We start from the raw sequence: 21,223 nt of genomic DNA, 5'->3' as shown, positions 1-21,223 counted from the left end.
AAGCTAGTGCTAGCAGAGACAGTGTTAGCAGAGCTATTCCTAGCAGAGCTAGTGTTAGCAGAGCTGATGTTAGCAGAGCCACTATTAGTAAAGCTAGTGCTAGCAGAGACAGTTTTAGCAGAGCTACTGCTAGCAGAGCTAGTGTTAGCAGAGCTGATGTTAGCAGTGCTAATGTTAGCATAACTGATGTCTTTACTGAACCAGAACCAAGAAACATTTCAAAGGAAGGACCTGATGGAACAACGATGGACAGACGGCTGGACTCCATCATCACCTGATGGCAACAGAGACCTTAAAGGAACCAGAATCATGAAGAACAGATTTAAAATGTTCTGGAAGGAGGATGGATAGATGGACTGATTAATAGATAGATAAAGGAGTTTTTCTGCACATTAAAACATTTTAATAAATCATCAGTGTAGAAGCCTAAATGTAATTTTAGTCCATTGAGACTTTTAGGATAAATTATGTTAATATTTCTTATGGTAATTTGTTTATTTGGAGAAAAAATGATTACTAGTTAAATCTCTATTTCATACTAATTTGTTATATTGGGCTATACTAAGGTCTTCTTGTAAATTTGCATATGTAATTGCAGTTAAGAACTTTAGGGTGTGGCCAGCAGAATCAGTTGGGCAGTTGGAGTGAAGCCACACAGTTTTTTGACCTCTCTCTCTCTCTCTCTCTATTTCTCTCGCTTAGGATTATTTTGTTTACTATATTACTTTTGTGGAAAAGTAATATTTGTACCGTTTTTATTTTTGAAGTAAAACGTTAACCTTTATCCAGAGGACCCAGTCTGGTTTTGTGTCGTTTTCGTCATCAAGTGGACCAAATGGAGAAGCACGGAGAGCGTCAAGCCAGTGTTGTGGTCAAGACCACCTAACCCGAGACCAAGACAAGACCAAGACCGAGGGAAGTTGAGACCGAGTCAAGACCAAGACCAGTGGCCCGCGCTCCATGACACAATGAAATGTAAAATATGATCAAAATTGCTTCTCAAAATAATCTGAAAGATCCATATTCACATAAAAACACCTAGATATTAAGTACTTAATAAAAATAATCAATATTAAAAGCTGAACAAACCCTTTGTTCTGCTTTGCTTCCATCTCTGTGCTACGATCCGCGGTGGTCTCGTGCCATCCCTAAAAAGATGACGCCCTGGGTGTTTGTCCACGTTGGGTGTTTGTCCATGTTGCTCATGTCAGAAACCATCACTGTCTGCATAAACAAAGCAATTGAGGCAATGCCCTGACACTCAACCATGAACACTGACCAAGGAGCAACAAGCAAGAAGTAACCAAACAGAAGGCGCTCATCGTGACTGTTTTCACTCTCTATCCCAGTACATGAAGCCAGGTAGTCTGACACCATGGCAGACATTACAGCTGCCACTTCGAACAAAAACAGTCAAAGAGCAATGTGCATGCTCTGTGTGCTCTTTCGTTCTTGTGTTTTATTTATTTGTTAATTAAAAAATATCAATGTACATAAATAATTAAATAAAATAATGATAGCTACTGCAGTGTACACAGAGGATTACAAGAACAAAGAAGAGTGTTCTGTCAGGTCAGCATATGCTGTCAGATCGTCATACGCTTAGAACGAACTCACGGCTATATCTGTCAGACACGTCATTACCATATAATTTTATTTAATTAGCAACATAGAATCATGACGTAGATCATCATACACTTTATTAACACTTGTGTGGCATCCTGACCTAGCGGTTAAGTAGGTTAATGAGTTTTACAGGGTGTGTGTTGTAGTTGACTGCAGCTGCAGCCAGATCCTGCTTTAAATACAATTTGAAAAAAACGACAACACATGTATATCTATATAGTTATCATGGAAAACAATTTAATGACCTATTTTCGTCATAACTTGTTGTGTATGGTGAACAGACAACTCCTCTGTCTGTCAGACTTCTTAATGCGCGGGCATGGTACTCACTGCATGTATGCTATTCTGACAGCGTATGGCTATCTGATAGAACAACGGCTCTCAGTGACACTCCAGTCCTATCTAATAAGTAAAGAGACGAGCAGATGAATTGTACTGTTCCTGAATGTCGCATCAATATATTGCAGACTTTTGGTCACAGCGTTGTCCCGTATATGCGACAAGTCAGTCAAAATCTCCGCACAATAATTCAGCGCAGTGAATAGAGCTTTGGAGTTGACGTCACAGGATATGACGTTTTCGTCGCTCGGCGCCATGTCTGGGGTCCACAGACCAAAACAAACTATTCAGAACACCGGTGTTTTCATTGTGTTACCAACCGCAGTAAAGTTGTTTTCAAGTTGGATACTGGATAAACCGAGCTCCACGGAGTAAGAGACGTTCAGCTCAAGGTTGATCCGATTTATGAACGCTAATTTCGGCCAGCTGTTCTTAAGTCTCTCCACAAGCGCTCGGAGTTTCACATTGCTGCTGTCAATTTCCGAACACTCCTGTGCATAAATGCTTTGTCTTGTGACCAACTGATACCAAAAAGTGGACATTCATGCTATTACACGAGGCACACTATCCTCTATTAAAATTTTAAGTCATATTCAATAATTTTAATATTAAATGTTTTCTTCAGTAGCTTCCAAATTGTGTCCCATTAACTCAATCTGCTTGAAATTGTTCTACTAGATTGTATAGATGAGGCACACTCACCTTTATTACATTTGAACACCTTATATATATTTTTTAGCTATTTCTGCAGTCAAATATTTTTATTTTTCTTAGCTTGTAGGTCATGTAACCTATTAACTCAAAATCTGTGTACAATTATTCTATTAAACTATATAGATTAGGCATATTTTTATTCCATTTTGACCCTTTTTATTTTTTAACCAGAATTATATTTAAAAAAAAAGAAAATTCATAAAATGTATTACCTCAGATGATCATCACTTGTTACCCGTAATGTTCAATTGCATAAAATTCTAGGCCAGGATCTATGTCATTACATGTTCACTTACCTGAAATATGTTAAATACAACAAATATTTATTAAAGTGTGGTCTATTTCATAAAATTTGTCACCTTTATTGTTTAATTACACATTAAATGTTTAAAGATCTTTCATCTGGTTTGTGTCATGATGTGGCGGTGGACACAAATGCAGCAGGCAGTGGACTTACTTTATGTGGATGTAGAAACAAGGCTGATCTAACAATAAGAACTAAGGAACACAGAGCAAGAGAAACTAGAAGATCTAAACAAAGAAATAACCCAACTAGAATGACACAGAAAGATACAGACTCAGACATGGAACAATAACTGAACCTATGGTGATCAAATTAAGAAATAAACATTACTAGAAACCCTGCAGGGAGGCTGAAATAAGAAATAACTAGAAGGATAAAATAGAATAGTCATTAAAGAAGGCTTGACATGGACTCAGACAAACAAGGAAAAGCAATAATATTATTCTAACTACACTAAATACCATGAACCACTTAAGTGAATTGAAACACAAAGTTAATAAAATGAAAAGCAAAACAAACCCAAAAACCCAGTGTCTTGACAGATGTCTGATTATATAATTGTTTACTTTAATCACATAAAATATTTATTTAAAAATATAATCTCATTACATGTATGTTTATTACCTGAATATTTAAATATCAAATTGTTACTTAAAATGTGATTCTTTTCTTCACGTTTACATGCAACTTGAAGTGCTTGAATCAAACGATTCATGAATGTTTAATACATTAAATTATTAAATGAGAGAACAGCCACTTCCAACTGTATTTCAACACAAATGGTTCCTGTTCCTCTTCAGAGTCTGCAGCCTTGCTGAGCTCCTCTCCTGGGGTTCCTTCCTCCTCAGCCTCTCCAACTTGCTCCTCTTCTGTTGCCTCTGCTACTGTCTTTTCATTATTTACCTCTTCTGGGGTAAATAATGAAAACAGTCTCTGTAACTTGTTGATGGTTTTGCTGTATCGCCTCTTTAATTGACGCCCATGTCGGTCCGATGTTGTGGCGTTTACCTCGCAGTGACCCACATTCAGCACTGGACCCCAGTCAGGATTGAGCTCATCCATTTCATACGTCGGTTTGCCTTTAAGAGGACATATCAGAACACATCGCTATTAAAGCTGTAAATTTGATAACATTAGTAAAATAGTTTACTTCACAATAATGTAATAACCTCGATGTCCACTGACAAAACTCGGACTATGCTACATAAACAATATTAGCCCGAGCTAAACAACTGAAACTGAACGTAAGAACACTCGGACAAAATCATAGAACAACATTATGACACAAAACCAACAAAGCAAATTTAGACACTCACCAGAAAGGAGATGTCTGGAGGAAACTTGTAGGTATCTGGGGATTTTGGAGAACGTGATATCAAGACGTGTCACCGCTGATACCAGGACATTCGTCTTCTTTTCGTTAGCACCGATAGCTTAGCCTCCTCACGTTGTTTCCAAGCAGGATAATAGTGAAACCAAAGTCCGTCTTATATCCTTTTACCGTTTCAGTCGTGTGATCGGACATTACAGACAATAACGTAGCAAGTTCGTACCATAGCTAAATTATTTTAAGTAACTTGGATTGAAAAAATCTGCGAGACTGTTGTCTATGGACCCCTAAGATGGCGCTGATACCCCTCCGACTAGAGCAGTGACGTCACGCTCCAAAGCTCATCACAATGCTTATGTGTCTCTGTACAGCTAGCTTTGCTAGCATCATGTCAACGGAGCTTACCTTCTTTGAGCTACTTTTCTAAGTGATGAAAAATGTTAGATGTTGTCTTCACCATCTGTGAAAGCGAAGCGCTGCTGAGTTAGCTGTGGCCATCGGATTTCTTATGATTTATGCAGCGCTATTATATTACTGACGATTAGACAGACATTTTCTGCCGCTGAGAGGAAACCACTGCGCATGTCCTGGAGCGCCGCGTGCGAGTGAAAGGTGGGGAGGAGAAACAGAAACACGTAATTGGCAGGTCACGTTATTGGTTGGATTTTAATCAGTGCGTTTTGCATCCACTGAAAACAAAGATGTTAATGTGGCCTATGTGGTTCTGGTGGCTTCTATCGGTGTGGCAATGAATGACAAGGAGCTGCTCAAGTTGGCATCAGTTGTTTCTTTAATTCTCCATCTGCATTTCACAGAACGGGCATGGAGGTAAGGTCAGTCTCTGGCATAAAACAAGCTCCTCGTCGGTGATCCTCAAGGCTCTGAGGATTACCCATAATACCCCGCTCGTTCTAGGTCAGGGGTGGCCAAGTCCAGTCCTCGAGAGCTACCATCCTGCAACTTTCAGATGCATCCCTGCTTTAACACACCTGAATCAAATGAATGGCTCGTTATCAGGCCTCTGTAGAGCTGATCCCGATCTTTTGGAGTAAGGATACTTCTAAAACTTGCAGGATGGTGGCTCTCGAGGACTGGACTTGGCCACCCCTGTTCTAGGTGAATGCAATACAACTTTTTACCAGCAGATGGTGCATTTTAGCAGGATTTAACCTGAACCATTTTAACTATGTTATACGGAGCCCCCCAGGGGACATGGGGAATTTTTTTTCTTTTGCGTCCCCTCGCAAAACTTTTGCGTCCCCTCGCAAAACTTTTGCGTCCCCTCGCAATAATCTACTGATCAGTTCATGCGGCATAATTGATACTATAAGCCTTTTTTACGGTGGCTGCCGTACTTTCTGCTTTAATATAAGCTTATAAGGTTTTTCCATGGACTATTGAGTTATTATCGCGGCGTAATAAGTCATCTGATTGTGTCTCTATTGTGGTCGTAGTCTGAATGGTTTAAAGGGCTGCTTTCTGTGCCGTTCCATCTGAGCCTTAACAGACAAACATGCAGTAAATAAATCGATTTTCAATCAGTTTTTTGCACCAAAGCGTTAATAATAATAAACACGTTTTATTATTATAAAACACAGCAAACTAATTGTGGTAGACGGCCGCACTGGATTAACTCGGGGAATCTCATCTGTCCGTGTATCAATCAACTCCTAACCTCTTCTTTGTTCTGTCACAATTATCGATTTTTTTAATTTTTATTACGCTCCAAACTTTGCGAGGACTGACCCCCAGCTCACCCACTGCCTCACACACCGAGCCAGCAGCGTCACCTTCCCATTCATACTTGATGACGTCACTCCCACATCGACACGCCCACCACCAGGTGTCAAAGCCGCTGCTCCTGTTATATCAATAATTACTTATTTCATTCATATTGCTCTTATAGAGCCTCAGTGAAAACGTGTTTATTATTATTAACGCTTTGGTGCAAAAAAACTGATTGAAAATCGATTTATTTACTGCATGTTTATGTCTGTTAAGGCTCAGATGGAACGGCACAGAAAGGAGCCCTTTAAACCATTCAGACTACGACCACAATAGAGACACAATCAGATGACTTATTACCCCGCGATAATAACTCAATAGTCAGTGGAAAAACCTTATAAGCTTATATTAAAGCAGAAAGTACGGCGGCCACCGTAAAAAAGGCTTTCAGTATCAATTATGCCGCATGAACTGATCAGTAGATTATTGCGAGGGAACGCAAAACCTTTTGCGAGGGAACGCAAAAGTTTTGCGAGGGAACGCAAAAGAAAAAAAATTCCCCATGTCCCCTGGGGGGCTCCGTAATGTTACATACACCCCCCTTAAGTTCTGCTAAAATGGAGTTGCATCAAACAAGCACACACAGCACTAAAATAAAAGTGCGATAAAGAGAGCACATAATAGTCACATCACTTCGAAACTTCCCCTAAGGAATAATGTTAGCAAGAGTGCGGCCAATACTCTCACCAACACAGACCCAAAAGATGCCATTTACACCTTTTGATATACAACCATTGCTCTACAAGGCAATCACCGAAAAAAAATTGAAATAACTCAAATCTACCCAGCAAACATGGTCTTTACAAAGGAAAACAGAGAGTCCACAGTCGACATCGAATCATCCACAACCTGTTCATTCATTTCACATATAAGTCTGGCTGGAGGCTTAACAGGCCTACCCGACCTAGTGCATAGACGAGAAGGCTGAGTGCAAACAACATCAGTTACGGGCAAGTCCAGTTTTGTGTCAGTACTATGTTCAGCTGAAAGATCATGCTGAATGAGCTCAGAGTGGACAGCTGCAGTTGTAAGGTTGGAAACCGGTTCAGGAGAGCTTGACAGTGCAACAGATTCAGGGAGATGAGGTTCAGGCAAATCCTTAGTCACATCACTTGAGACAGGAAACACAATGTCCACTGAAGAACCACATACTGGAATGTCAGAAGCACAGTCAGGGTGATTTACAACAACTTCATCCATACAACCATTTCCGTCCATCTGCAAAAGCTAAACAGTTTTAGTTTCATTGTCCTGTACCTCATCAGGCACAACAGGGTCAGAGGGTCCACTTCCTGCTGTGGAAGGGCAAGAGGAATCATCCGCATCATCAGAAACGGCAGCAGCAGTGAGAAAGTTGACAGGGAGGAGAAGATTTCTGTGGAGAACCTTTGTCCTTGATGTGACAGGGTCTCTGATGCAATACACATTGATATCAGGCTTCACAGACACCACTTCATATACTGTTGATTCCCATTTGTCTGCAATCTTCCTCTTCCCTCGCTCACCACGATTAGCAACCAAAACTCTGTCACCCACATCGAGAGGAGAACCTTTAGCCTTGCGGTTATAGTACATTGCTTGGTGGGCTTGTTCTGATGAACTGTTTTGTCGGGCAATGCGGACAGTCACAGAGAGGTCATGTTTGAGGTGGGAGACAAACTCATGATGGTCTACAACTGGGCCATTTGAGTGAGCATGCTGGAAAACCACATCAATGGGCAGGCGCGGGATCCTGCCGAACATAAGGAAAAACGGTGCAAATCCAGTTGTTTCATGCTCAGTGCAATTGTCTGGCAAGAGACTTTGGCTTTTAAGGAGTCAGGGACAAGAAACTGTTGAGTTGTCATGTTCATTTGTTTGTCTTTCTTAACTCTGTAAATCAGGCCATCTTTAATGACGAGCTTAGGCCAATGTCTCAGCAGGTTTAAAACGCCAGGTGACTCACTTGCTCGTTCACGTCTGGTGGGTCTCCTGTGACGCTGCATATAATAGAAAAGTCTGCCCAGCACACCATCCTGACCTTGTAAATTAGCAAGTTCACTCTTTGGCAGCAAGGCAGATTGATCAGTGTCACTGAGTTGCAAGACAGCTGGATCAGTGGCTCTCATCTGACTGAAACCTCCAGACTCATGTGCCTCAAGAACAGCTGACACATCTTGTGATGTTAATGATGTCTGGGGAGTCGGTGAGGGCGCCTCAGCATCGTCATCTGTGTACTCAACAACCAACTGACAATTGGTCGTACAACGAAATGCATCTTGGACCGTTTTGTCCACCACACCGTTCACCTGGTCAAGTAGTGCAGTATATGATTCTGTTATAATGCGATGGCTCATGCATGACTGAACAAATGGTTCTCTACTCAAGGCATCAGCGACAACATTTTTGCTACCAGGAACATAGTTCAGATCGAAACTATAGGCAGCGAGCCTGGACACCCACCGCTGTTCACATGCATCTAACCTTGGCTTGGTTAGTATGTATGTTAATGGGTTGTTGTCTGTCCAGACTGTGAAATGACGCCCTTTTAGCCAGTGGCTAAACTTGTCACAGATTGCCCATTTCAGAGCAAGAAATTCCAAGCGATGTGCTGGATAGTTTAGCTGAGAGCGTGAGAGAGTCCTACTGGCAAAAGCCACCGGTCTAGCCACCTTTCCATCAGGAGGAAGCTGTGACAAAACAGCTCCAATGCCATCAAAAGAGGCATCGACTGCAAGGATGAATGGAGCATTAAAATCTGGATGAGCCAAGGTAACACTACTTATCAACTCATTTTTCAAAGTTTTAAATGCTTCCTTGCACTCATCAGTCCAGTCAGATGGGCACAGTTTAACCTGATACTTTTTGAATTTGGGTTTGTTGCCTCGCCCCTTTTTGTTTGTCACTCCAGGCTCAGCTACAAGGCTAAAGAGTGGTTTAGCTTTGACGGAGCACTTCCCAATAAAGTGATGATAATAAAGGACCATTCCAAGAAAGGATCTAATTTTCCTGGCACATGGTGTCTCACCATCAGGCTCCATAAGATCAGTTTCCTGTACCTCACTGATAGCCTGAACTTTACTAGGATCAGTGCTTACACCATCCTCACTTATCACATGACCCAAAAATTTCACTGACCAACGAAGGAAGTGACACTTTTTGGGAGACAGTTTTAAGATATTTGCAGCCAGACAAGAGAAAACCATCTGGAGCCGATCAAGCGCAACCTGTTCAGATGGGGCAAAGACCATCAGGTCATCCAAATAACACAGCAAGCTAGTGAAATTTTGGTCCCCAAAAATAGACATCATCATCCGCATGAAAGTCACGGGGCTGTTGGTCAAGCCTTGAGGCATTCTGTTGTACTCATGCAGGCCAAAAGGAGACAAAAAGGCAGTAAACCTTTTGTCATCCTTGTGTAGTCTCACATTATAGAACCCTGAAGTCAGGTCCATGGTGGAAAAGAATACATTCCCACCAAGTGCAGCGAGGGCATCTGTTTGATGAGGCAATGGATGCGCGTCTTTAACGGTCCGCGCATTCAACCATCTGAAATCATTGCACATGCGGAGATCTCCATTCGGCTTCACAACCAGAACCAGAGGAGAGGAGTATTCGCTTTGTGATTTACGAATAATTCCCAACTCCTCCATTTCACTCAGAGCAGTGCGCAGTTTTTCATAATGGCAGAGCGGAACACTCCTGTAAGGTAGCCTAAAGGGCTTGTCATCCACCAGACGTATTCTGTGCACAAAATCTGTAGCATCCCCACAGTCCATTTTAGGCCGAGAAAAGATTTATTCATACTGCCGAATTATTTGCAGTAACTTATTTTTCCACTCAAGGGAGACTTCACAAGATGAGAGGTCCAAGTCCTGGAGTCCAATGTCACTCAGAATGAGAGACATCTCCTTGTCAGTCACTGGTGTCTTTACAGGGTCTTTGGTGTACTGTGTGTTGGATTGGATGCACTCGGGTTTGGTGAAGTCATGTACAGAAACACAAGTGGACACATCGGCAACTTTCGCATTTCTTCTCAGAGTGAGAGGTTTTTCAGTTGGATTTACAATCTTGACAGGAACACAACCATCAGCATACAATGACGCTACAACTCTCCCCACTAGAATTCATCTGGGTCTGCACTTGGACTGAGTTGGTTCAATGATGACTGAACATCCAATTAAAGAAACATCAGATGTAGGCAGTTTGGCCCAAACTAAATGTTCAGTTAGGGGCTGGAGAGTAACAGACCTTTTGAGTTTGGCTGTGCCCACTTTGACGGGTTTCATGCCTGGGTCACAGGACATCGAGTCTGACAGCAGAGACATTAAACAGGGCAAATTGTCTTTGTGGATGTCTCTCTGAGAGGAACAGTCAGTTGTCTCATCAAAAGAGACTTTCATTCGTGAAATCAGCCATCTGATAGCATTACTGCCCAATGTCATTTCATCAGATTGGCCCGGAACCACTAGAACAGGGATCATGACATTAAAGCCAAAAACTGTTAGTGAGTTCATACAATGCAGAAGGTGTGACAACATGACCTCCACATCCAACAATAACAAAATCAGCAGCTGGTTTCTTATCCAGGTTCGTGAGATTGAAAGTTTTGCTTCAGCTTCCTCACTCATGGTGCATGCCATTGATCCACTGTCAACCAAGGCTTTGAGGGAATGTGTGCCTCCAACAGTCACATCTGTGTAGAACAAGCTGTCAGTCTTAGAAAGTCTCTGAGGGGCCTGCACAATCAGTGTCTTTTGTGGTGGAACCTTGCTGCTGTAATTAATGTACAGAGTCTCACAGTCATCAGAAGAATCCAAGGTGGGAGTGTCACTAAGACGATCTGCGCTGTCCTGCCGTCCACGCAGATCTTTCACTTTTCCTGCTGGTTGTGGGAAGGTAGCTGATCTCTCTGACGGCAGTTTCGACTTGAATGGACAGGAAGATGACAGAAGAAGCACAGATTGTTCTGTCGGCAGTGCGTACGTGCAGTGTGAGAATTATCATTACACACAGAACATGGTATGTCATTCAGTCCTTTAATAGTCGGCAAACGGTTTTTAACAGGTTGCCTTCTGCTGGACTGGGAGTTGCACTGGGCTTGAAGTAGCACTTTCTCCAACATGCCAATCAGTCTTTCCATTGTGGAATTGTCTGGGGCTACACATTGTTGCAGTTCCTGCTTTTGAACAGATGTGGCGCTGTGCAGTCCACCTCTGCTCGGTTCACACTGATTCTGCTTTCTTTCTCAGCAGACCGCAGTCCCTTTTCCATATGATACTCATCCAACACTTCCTGAACATCTTGTGCTGACCATTTTTCTATGGTCTTGGATCTGAAGGTGAGAGCTAAATCTTTACATGGACAGTTTCTGATGAACATGCGAGTGACTTCAACACTTGGATTGTCAAAGGTCTTACCCTGTTCTTTAAGTAGGAAACAGCAACATCAGCTGCTCCATTCAGTCTTAGCCAACATTCGAATGGGTCCTCGTTCTCTCTTGGCCGGGTGGAGTAAAAATCAGCAAGTGGTACACGGGAGCACCGATCAGACCCAAAATGTTTGCACAGAGGTGAATAGATGGCTTGTGGATTACGCTGAACATCATTTCCACAGTTGCGTATTCCACACCTCACAACATCCGTTGCTCTGCCTCTAAGATGGATGAGGATCTCCTCAGCCTCGTGTTCTTGCTGCACACCACTCTTTTTTATGTAATTTCTCATTGAGTCCTCCCATTCATCAACTGTAACTGTATCAGAACTCTCCCGCTTAAAAATAGGTGGTTCCTTCACCTGGCTTCTGGAGACGAGTTGGACCTGAGAAAGATCCAGTGAGCCGCATGGGACTTGATGGTTCTCATTTTGAGTTGTTTTAATTACAGTTCCACTTGGGCTGCTTGAGTTCAGGTGTGCCATAATCACTATCAGCCAGCTGTTGCCCTATTTGTTGGACAATAGTGCTCATCTGATCCACTAGCCCAGCATCATCAACATGAGAATCTTGGATAGATGTGCTAAAACACTGAGGAGGTTGAATATTAGGACAGGTCTGACTACTGGGTGTAACAGTTTCCCCAGTCACCAATGAGTCATTTACAGTATGTACATCAAGTGATGGACTACCCAATGAAAATGGAACAGGGGTGTTAGAGAACCCTCTACCTCTGCCAATACAGAGTGGAGTCACATTTGATTGTCCAAAATTACTGAAACTCATTTTGACCAAAGTCCAAGAGCATTCAAAAGAAATGTCCTTTCACAAAGATGTACAAACACACTCAGATGCGCTACTTAGACTTCCGTTGAAAACCCAGATGACACAGTGGAGCTCCAGGGACGTGAGGATCAGACGTCACCAACCCGGTCCGATGTAGTTCTGGACGAGTCACGGCACCAATGTGGCCCATGTGGTTCTGGTGGCTTCTATCGGTGGCAATGAACGACAAGGAGCTGCTCAAGTTGGCATCAGCTGTTTCTTTAATTCTCCATCTGCATTTCACAGAACGGGCATGGAGGTAAGGTCAGTCTCTGGGATAAAACCAGCTCCTCGTCGGTGATCCTCATGGCTCTGAGGATTACCCATAATACAATAACCACAATAAAATAATTTAAAATTACAGTGATCGTATAGTGGATTTTGTTTTACAGTAAAAGAGCAACCAGAGTGTCTTTCAGAGGAAATAAACTAACTAATTAAAATGTTCTGAAAAATAAAATAAAATGCTGACATTTTATTTACTGAACCCAGGGCTTAAAGTAAAAAAAAAAATCCTGAGCCTGAAACTTATAGTTATGATAGAAATGAAATTGCCACAGTTTAATAAAAAGTGTCTTTGAATAGTGCAAACAATTGCTTCTAATAATTAACAATTTTACATTTTGTTTGAGTGTTAGGGTTACTTATTACTTTGAGTGTTACTTATTCAGCTCTAAGTTAGAAGTTTTACTTCTAAATTAAATTATATGTGTCATTTTATTGTATTAAGTACTATATTTATTTTTAGGAACATAAAATTACTCTGAACATTTGAAATTGCTGGCTAATTACAAGTTATTTGAAGTGGAGACAGCTATAAGATTGAATCCAGTCATTCTTAAAGTTTGATTTGTGATTTTGTCTTTTCTGATATATTTTGTAATTTTACATCTAGGATCTTCAGGAGAATTGAGCGAAACCCAAACTCATTGTTCTCAAGGAAGACCTTCTGTATGACCAAGAACATGAGTCTGCTCCCTCAAGGTATTGAAGCTCAAGATATGTTTTCTAAACTGTTTTTAACATTTAACATTTTAACACAAGCTTATGTTTGCCAGACTGACAAGATAATGTAGCCCTGCAGCTGCTGCCAGTTCTCCTCCCTGCTCCACCTTACACATTTGGGAGAAGAGTTTCAGATCCATCAACCTGGACGTTCAGATGGTTTCATTGATATCCAGCCTGTAAGTCAACATTCATCTCTGAATCATGCTCAAATTGTTTGCTGTTTATATAAGTTCATCACTAATGGCCTGTTTTTCTGTCTTCTCTCTCCATCAGGTTGGGACAAACCTGGTGGTGCATCTACAAAATGTGACAACCCGTATGTCCTCATGCAGGGAGACAGGCAAAATGCTAAAGTGACTTTAAAAATGCTCCTTGTTTAATGGCTGAAAGTTGTAGTTTGCTTTAAAACAGACTTTTATCATTAAATGTTTCTAATGTGTAGTAACAGATACTTCTGGAGTTGTAGCCTGGGTCTATTTGTATTTAAGTCACTGTTTAGCACTTTAAAAGCACTTTTTGCACTTTATTAACAAGCACTTTATTTAGCACTGCACTTTAAGCACAGATTTGCACATAAATAACAATTTGCACACGAGAAGTTCTAATTGTATTTATTGAGTATTTTACTAATTAGCATGTAGCCTTTTCTTCTGGGCTCTGCACAGCTGCTCCTCATTGGAAAGTGAGCTGGTTGCCTGTGGAGGGAGGATAATTGTTACTCAGAGCAATGAGCTACTGGTGGGTAAAACTGAGCAAATGTTTGTGCATAATCTGTTAGGTGTGGAGTGCTGATGTTAGGTGACTCACCTGTCTTTTCTGTGTCCTCTCCAGGGTGTTTGGACAAATACAACCCCGGGGGTCCAGACACCATTTATAGGTTCCAGGAGAGACCATTGAAAAGTGTGGGGAGATAATTGTTTATGGGTTTTTTGTGGTGTTTCATTTGGTGTAAGATAAAATATAAAATATTTATAAAAAGTAAATTTAAATGTTTATATTTAATAAATTGTATTTTATTTAAATAGGTGGAGATTTGTTAAGGGAGATCCCCCTGTGAATTGGAGGTGGTTTGGTCCAACAGAGCTGAGACTATTTAAGCCTGTAGTTTCACCTGTGTGGAGAAAAAGGATTGTGATTGAGTGTGTGTTGATGCTGGGAAGAGAATAAACCAACTGCTGTTTCTACCTGACTCTACCTCTCGTAATCTTCTGCACCGTAAAATCCAACTGAAAACGGCCGCCCGGTTACATAGCCAAATGAGTTGAAGTGATTTAACTATATACTTTTGAAACAACTTATGTTTTGTAACTTTTGTAAATGAAATCTGCTGGCTCTACATATGTATCACGTGGAAATAAAAGAATCTTTAAATTCATATTGTTTTTAATCCTGTTTTTATATAGTGAAATTTAAAATAATTTTTTTAACCCAACTATAGTGGTATAATAACCCTTATGTTGGGTTATGAGTTTCAACCCAATTTTGGGTCAATTTAGCCCAACCTTTGGTTAGTTGCCATGACCCAATGTGCTGGGTCAAACCCTCAACCCAACCCAGTTGAGTTAAAACAACACAGCGTTGCGTTGGTCCATATATGACCCAGCGCTGGGTTACGTATTGGGTTATTTTTAACCCAGCAGTTTTTACTGTGAAGGAATTATCTCTGGAAAACAGCACGAAGACTTGGGAAAAGGAGTAAATTGGATAACGAGCGAGACGTGGAGTAGAAGACGGCTCTTTAATAGATGCGGAGGAAAGTGGACAGCTGTGGCTGAAGTACCACAGCCACAGCTGTGGTACTTCACAGTACCACAGCTGTGGTACTGTGAAGTACCACAGCTGTGGTACTGTGAGTAAAAACAAGGCAAGCTTTGTGACTCGGTGGAATTACGAAGTGGAAAGGGACGTGCTGTTGACATTATTATCCATAAGACGTAGAAGTCTAACTCGTTATGGACGAACGAGACAGTGAAAAACGACCGGTAAAAATGACCAAAAAGGCTGCAGAAGAACATAAGTCTAAGCCAGAGGTTCCCAAACTGTGGGGCGCGCCCCCTAGGGGGGCGCCGTGTCATTGCAGGGGGGGCGCGGGAAGCCGTCTGGATGAACAAAAAAAAAACATGAACACTGTATGCTCTGGGTTTTTACCTTAGAATGGCCAACTCTCTGTTATTCCTATATCAGTTTGATACAGTAGAGGCTTCCACACTTCCCATATCTGTGTCCTCTGTCACTTTAATCAGCAGTTAAAACTGTTTAATCCATTGTTAACATGTTGTAACCTGTTTTTCCGAGCCTCCTTTAAACGCAACATGAGCGCTACGCCGCTCGCGCTGGGTTTCCACCTGTGAAGGAGACCTGCTGCTGCTGGGCGGAGCTACGTAGGTTTGTGTTAGAATCACGGCAGCAAACCAGCAAAACGCAAAGAACTTTTCACAGTTTTTCCCTCCAAACTAACCGACTGAGTTGAGTAAAGCTGCTGGATGCAGGTAATGTTAGCTAAAAGATGACTAGCTAATGTTAGCTAAAAGATGACTAGCTAATGTTAGCTAAAAGGTGACTAGCTAATGTTAGCTAAAAGATGACTAGCTAATGTTAGCTAAAAGGTGACTAGCTAATGTTAGCTAAAAGGTGACTAGCTAATGTTAGCTAAAAGGTGACTAGCTAATGTTAGCTAAAAGATGACTAGCTAATGTTAGCTAAAAGGTGACTAGCTAATGTTAGCTAAAAGATGACTAGCTAATATCAGTACAGAACCTTAAGCTTAACAAGTAGCTTGTAGGCTACCAATGTTGGTGTCTATTTTCAGCTACATTCATTTTGCCCCCCAAAAAAGTTGATGCCCCCCCCCCCCCCGTGATACACGCGTCGTTTCAACCAGACAGCCATTTGTAATCCATAAGGGGTGGGGGGGCGCAGAAAAAAAAGTTTGGGAACCACTGGTCTAAGCTAATCCAAGCACGCAGGTCCAAGCTAGCCCAGGTGTCAAGCTTGAAGAAGCAAATTGAACAGTTAATCGAAAATGACGCAAACGTTGATGCCGAAAAAATAAGCTTCGTGTGGATTTTAGCGGCTTGCAAGAAGAGTTTAAAGAGCTCAACTCTGGTCTGCAGAATGTTATGGATGATGAAGAATACATGAAAGATCAAAAAGATTGGTTCAGACCGAAACATAATGATATGGATGACTTCTTTTGGCGTTGTGAAGGATGGATGAAAGACGTGTTGAATCGAGCTGAGCAGGCCGAGGAGTGTGACAAACATATAACACCTGCAGATAGCAGGTCTGTGACATCTAGGCGGACAAGCAGACACAAAAGCAGTTCCTCATCACAATGTGGAAGCTCAGTCTCATCATCTTCATCAGTGAGATTAAAAGCAGAATTAGAACGGGCTGCTTTAAAGGCAAAGGCTGCTGCCTTACAGGAAAAAACTAGAACTAGAAAAGGAAGAAGCAGAGTGGCATGCAGAGCAAAATTTCAAGAAGATTCAACTAGAGGCTGAAGAAAAGCAACGAGAAGCAGAGTTTGAAGCTCAGCAAAGGATTTTTGAAGCTGCTTTAAGGGCAAGGAAAGAAAGGCATGCAATGCAAACAGCATTAGCAGAATCCAATGCTAAAATGGAGATTTTGCAGAAATACAAAAATGTTCAAAAAGACAACAGCATTTTACAAACCGATCAAAAAGACGGTGAAGAAGACATAAAACCTACATTGCAGCTACCATCACAGAACACATTAAAATCAGCCAGCTTTAAACACACTGCTCCAGCTGCACATGTTCAAATGGCTACATCTGCACCAGAAGTTGAACCTAGAGATCAGCATAGGCCAGTGCTGGACGGGCTTTGCCAAGCTATCTCACAACAAGGTCATGTCACAGAGTACCTGGTGAAGAATCATAAGGCATCACTTCTTCCACATCTCACCATACCAGTATTTAACGGCAAACCGTTGGAATACAGATCTGGTAACACTTTATTTGACGGGTATTGAATAAGACCGTCATGACACCCACATAAACATGACATAACACCTGTCATGAACATCAATAAGTCTTCATGAATATTTATGACTGTTGTCAAAAAGCGTCGTTCGGTAAATTATGACACTTTTAATACAAAGTTGACATTATTCACAATGTCTTCGTTATGACAACTTGTCATTAACTTCGCCAAAAATGTCTTCGTTGTGACAACCAAGAAATCATGATCTGACATAATTTTTTTAAATAAAAGTATTACTTTAAAAATTAGCTTTATGTAGTAATATTATATAGCTCTGCCATGATAATTTTCTTGATTGAATTGATCCTAAAGTTTTACAGCAAGATGTCTACAAAGCACTTACGAACATAGCATTTGAAACATTATTTAAGGCTGTTTAACCCTTGTGCGTGCGAGGACTGAGGCAAACGTAGAGAACTGTGGCAAATGATAAAGTTTTACGTGTGTGGGGTTGGTTGGACCCCTTTTCTAAACACAATTAAGTAGTGCAATACACCATCTCCACCAGTGAGAGGCAGCAGTCCAAGAACAGGCGTGCAGTTTGTTGGTGAAGAAGAAATCTTCCATATTGTGGCGCAAACCTAACACAACTTATAACGGCCAGACCTCCTGTTTAAAAAGAAGCTGAAGTTTGATACCTAATACATATGAGGTATGTATCTTATTAACTTTACTTTTTTTTTTTTTTTTTTTTTTTTTTTGAAAATAACATCTATTTCTCTTTAATGTTAGCTATGAGCAATTCAAGCCAATCCTACCTTAGTTAATGTCAGCTAAAGTTATTAAACTCCATTACCGTAACGTTAGCCCTTAATATTAAATATATTTTAAAGACAGGCAAATTGTTTTTCCCTCCAATTTTAATCTAGCAAATCAAAAGCTAATATATTAGTCAAAGTTATCCTTTATGTGCATTATTTAGCAACTTGGCTGATGTGACACAGAGTTTGTGTTCTTTGCTTTGGCAACTTTAGCCACATGAAGACCCAGGCTAGCCTAAGGACACATGGTGGGGGGGACAAAGTTGGCTAATGAAGACATGCTACGAGTGTGGAGGATGATAATAAGGACCAGCCACCAGAGAAAGAAGTTCCTGTTTGACCAAAGAGAAAGAAGCAGATGAAATATTCCCCAAGAAAATTAGGTAAGTTGTTTTTGTGTTAATATTTTCACTATGTGAAGTGGGGTGGGACAGCCAGGTAAGTGGGGAATGGGGAGCAGGAATCAACATTCACCAGCTGAGTTGTTACGTTTTAGACAACTAAAAACTGGTGTTAAATCTATTTATTTATTAATAAGCTTCTTGCAAACAACCCTAAGTTAGAGTATCTGGTTAGAAATAATTTAGAATGCTCATTAAGTAAAAAGATACAGTCATTTGCCTAAAACTATATGCATTAAATGATGCTTTCTAAATAACAGTGGCAGTCTGTCTGAACTTCTGCCAGACAAATATTTGATCAGAATAATTTTGTTCAGCTCCAGTTATTATTCCACTTGTATTAAGAAATAATTGTATTGCACTTTATAACAACCAGTCATGTTAACTAGGCATTTGTCTGCCAGTCTACCATTCTGACAATGTGCAGCAAGGGACATTTTTGGAATGGTATTTAAATAAATGCTGGAATATGATGACATTGTTTTTTGTTTTTGTTCTTTTTTTAAGTGACCACAATGAATTGAGTCATCACTGAAGAGATTCACCAAGTTTGAATTCATGAAAAGGTTTTCGCCATGATTAACTATTGCAAGAACAACTGTAATTTCTGAGCATTTCTGACACCTTCAAAGAGCTGCTTCCAGGAAATGAAGACAAGAAGAAGATCTCCTGTTTTCAGAGCATTACAGGAAGGATATAACGAAGGAGATGGCTGAAGCAAAAAATGTTACTGTTGAAAGAACCTATTTTCTTAAGTTAAAGAATAAGTAATTCTGTTTTAGTTTTTCAATCAGTATTTCAGAGTAACAATATACTGACCAGACGTTAAACCTTCTGTTTTCTTAGAACAAGTTATCTTTTGTTTTATTCCAATGTACAAAGGGTTTGTTCTACAGTTATGATGGTAGTTACAAGTAGTCCAGTGTGTTTCACTTCATTTGAGTTAAGACTTAATATCAATGACTCTGTTAGCATAACATTTGACACTGTAATACTAAATTACAGCTTTATAATTGTTGCTACTAGTTTCCATTTACTTGAGGTAAAAGTTAATATTAATGACACTTAATGACTGTCATAATTGTTACTTGTTTCACTTGCAGAAACATTTAATATTAATGACACTGTAATGACACTTAATGACTTTGTCATAACTGTCGCTATTTGTTCCACTTTACTTGGGGGTAAAGTTAACATTAATGACACTGTAATGACACTTAATGACTTTGTCATAACTGTCACTATTTGTTCCACTTTACTTGGGGGTAAAGTTAATATTAATGACACTGTAATGACACTTATGTCATTTTCTTAACTGTCGCTATTTGTTCCACTTTACTTGAGATAAGAGAAATTGTTAATGAGTCTGTTATTAAATCATTTGACAGTGTAATAAAGCTTATTGAAATCTTTACTGGTTCTCCTTGTTTTGCTTTATTCCAGGGAGTGGAAATATTAATAATTGTTTTGTTAAAGCTTTTGCTAGTGTCATAATTAAATCATTATGCCTACTATTATGACAAAATTATGTTAGATCATGATTTCTTGGTTAATGACAAGTTGTCATAATGAAGACATTTTTGGCGAGCTTAATGACAAGTTGTCATAACGAAGACATTTTTGGCGAGCTTAATGACAAGTTGTCATAACGAAGACATTTTGTCTAGATTAATGTCAAGTTGTCATAATGAAGACATTTTGACTAATGTCAACTTTGTATTAAAAGTGTCATAATTTACCGAACGACGCATTATGACAACAGTCATAAATATTCATGAAGACTTATTGATGTTCATGACAGGTGTTATGTCATGTTTATGTGGGTGTCATGACGGTCTTATTCAATACCCGTCAAATAAAGTGTTACCACAGATCTTTTATTGGAGCCATCGAACATGGAATCGAGAGTCGTACCGATAACGATCGTGATCGACTTCAGTTTTTGCTGCAATACACAAGTGGACAACCACAAGAGTTGGTTAAGAGCTGCATTCATATGGAATCTTCAGCAGGATATGCTAAAGCTAAACAGATGTTAAAGGAGTTCTTTGGAGATGACTTCAAGATTTGAGAGGCCTACATTAAAGAGGCTTTGGATTGGCCAGCAATTAAACCAGAAGATGGACATGCTCTTCAGTCCTTTGCACTTTTCCTCACTGGCTGCTCCAACACAATGATGGATATTAGCTATCTGGAAGACTTGGACAACACAGTCTTTGGCAAATAAACTGCCATACAAGCTCAAAGAATCATGGAGAAAAGCTGCCTGTGACCTGCAAGAAAGGACCAAGAAAAGAGCTAAATTCAAGGACTTTGTTAACTTTTTGAACCAGCAGGTTAAGTACCTTTTACACCCCCTCTATGGAAACTTAAAGGACACAACCATAACCACAAAAGAACCTACTAAACCAAAACAATACATGGAATCATTCAAACCAAAGAAGGTGTTTACCACAACTGTTGTTCCCCAAAAGACAGAAGATAACAATCAAGAATCTTCAAAAACACCACCTACAACAGCAGAGACCACCACCAAACCTTGCATTTATTGTAATGGAGAGCACCACAGCCTCACAGTTTGCAAAAATTCAAGCTACATAAGGAGAAAATTGAATTCTTGAGAAGCAAAGGTTTGTGTTTTGCATGTTTGAAGCAAGGTCATATGAGTAGCAGTTGCAAGCAGAAACTTAAGTATCAAGAATGCTCAAGATGTC

General features: G+C 40.3%; 1 long non-coding RNA gene across 1 annotated transcript; it reads left to right on the top strand.

Moving 5' to 3' along the window:
• Nucleotides 1-18,012: 18,012 nt before the first annotated feature.
• On the top strand, nt 18,013-19,923 carry LOC148154452 (uncharacterized). The gene is made up of 2 exons (XR_015766133.1): nt 18,013-18,491; nt 19,017-19,923. It is a non-coding gene; the product is annotated as an uncharacterized LOC148154452 (long non-coding RNA).
• The last annotated feature ends 1,300 nt before the right edge of the window (nt 19,924-21,223 follow it).

Source organism: Poecilia mexicana, unplaced genomic scaffold (assembly GCF_051168715.1).
Source record: "Poecilia mexicana isolate PSO_F unplaced genomic scaffold, ASM5116871v1 scaffold_18, whole genome shotgun sequence".
NCBI lineage: Eukaryota > Metazoa > Chordata > Actinopteri > Cyprinodontiformes > Poeciliidae > Poecilia > Poecilia mexicana.
This window is presented reverse-complemented; position numbering and strand designations above follow the sequence as displayed.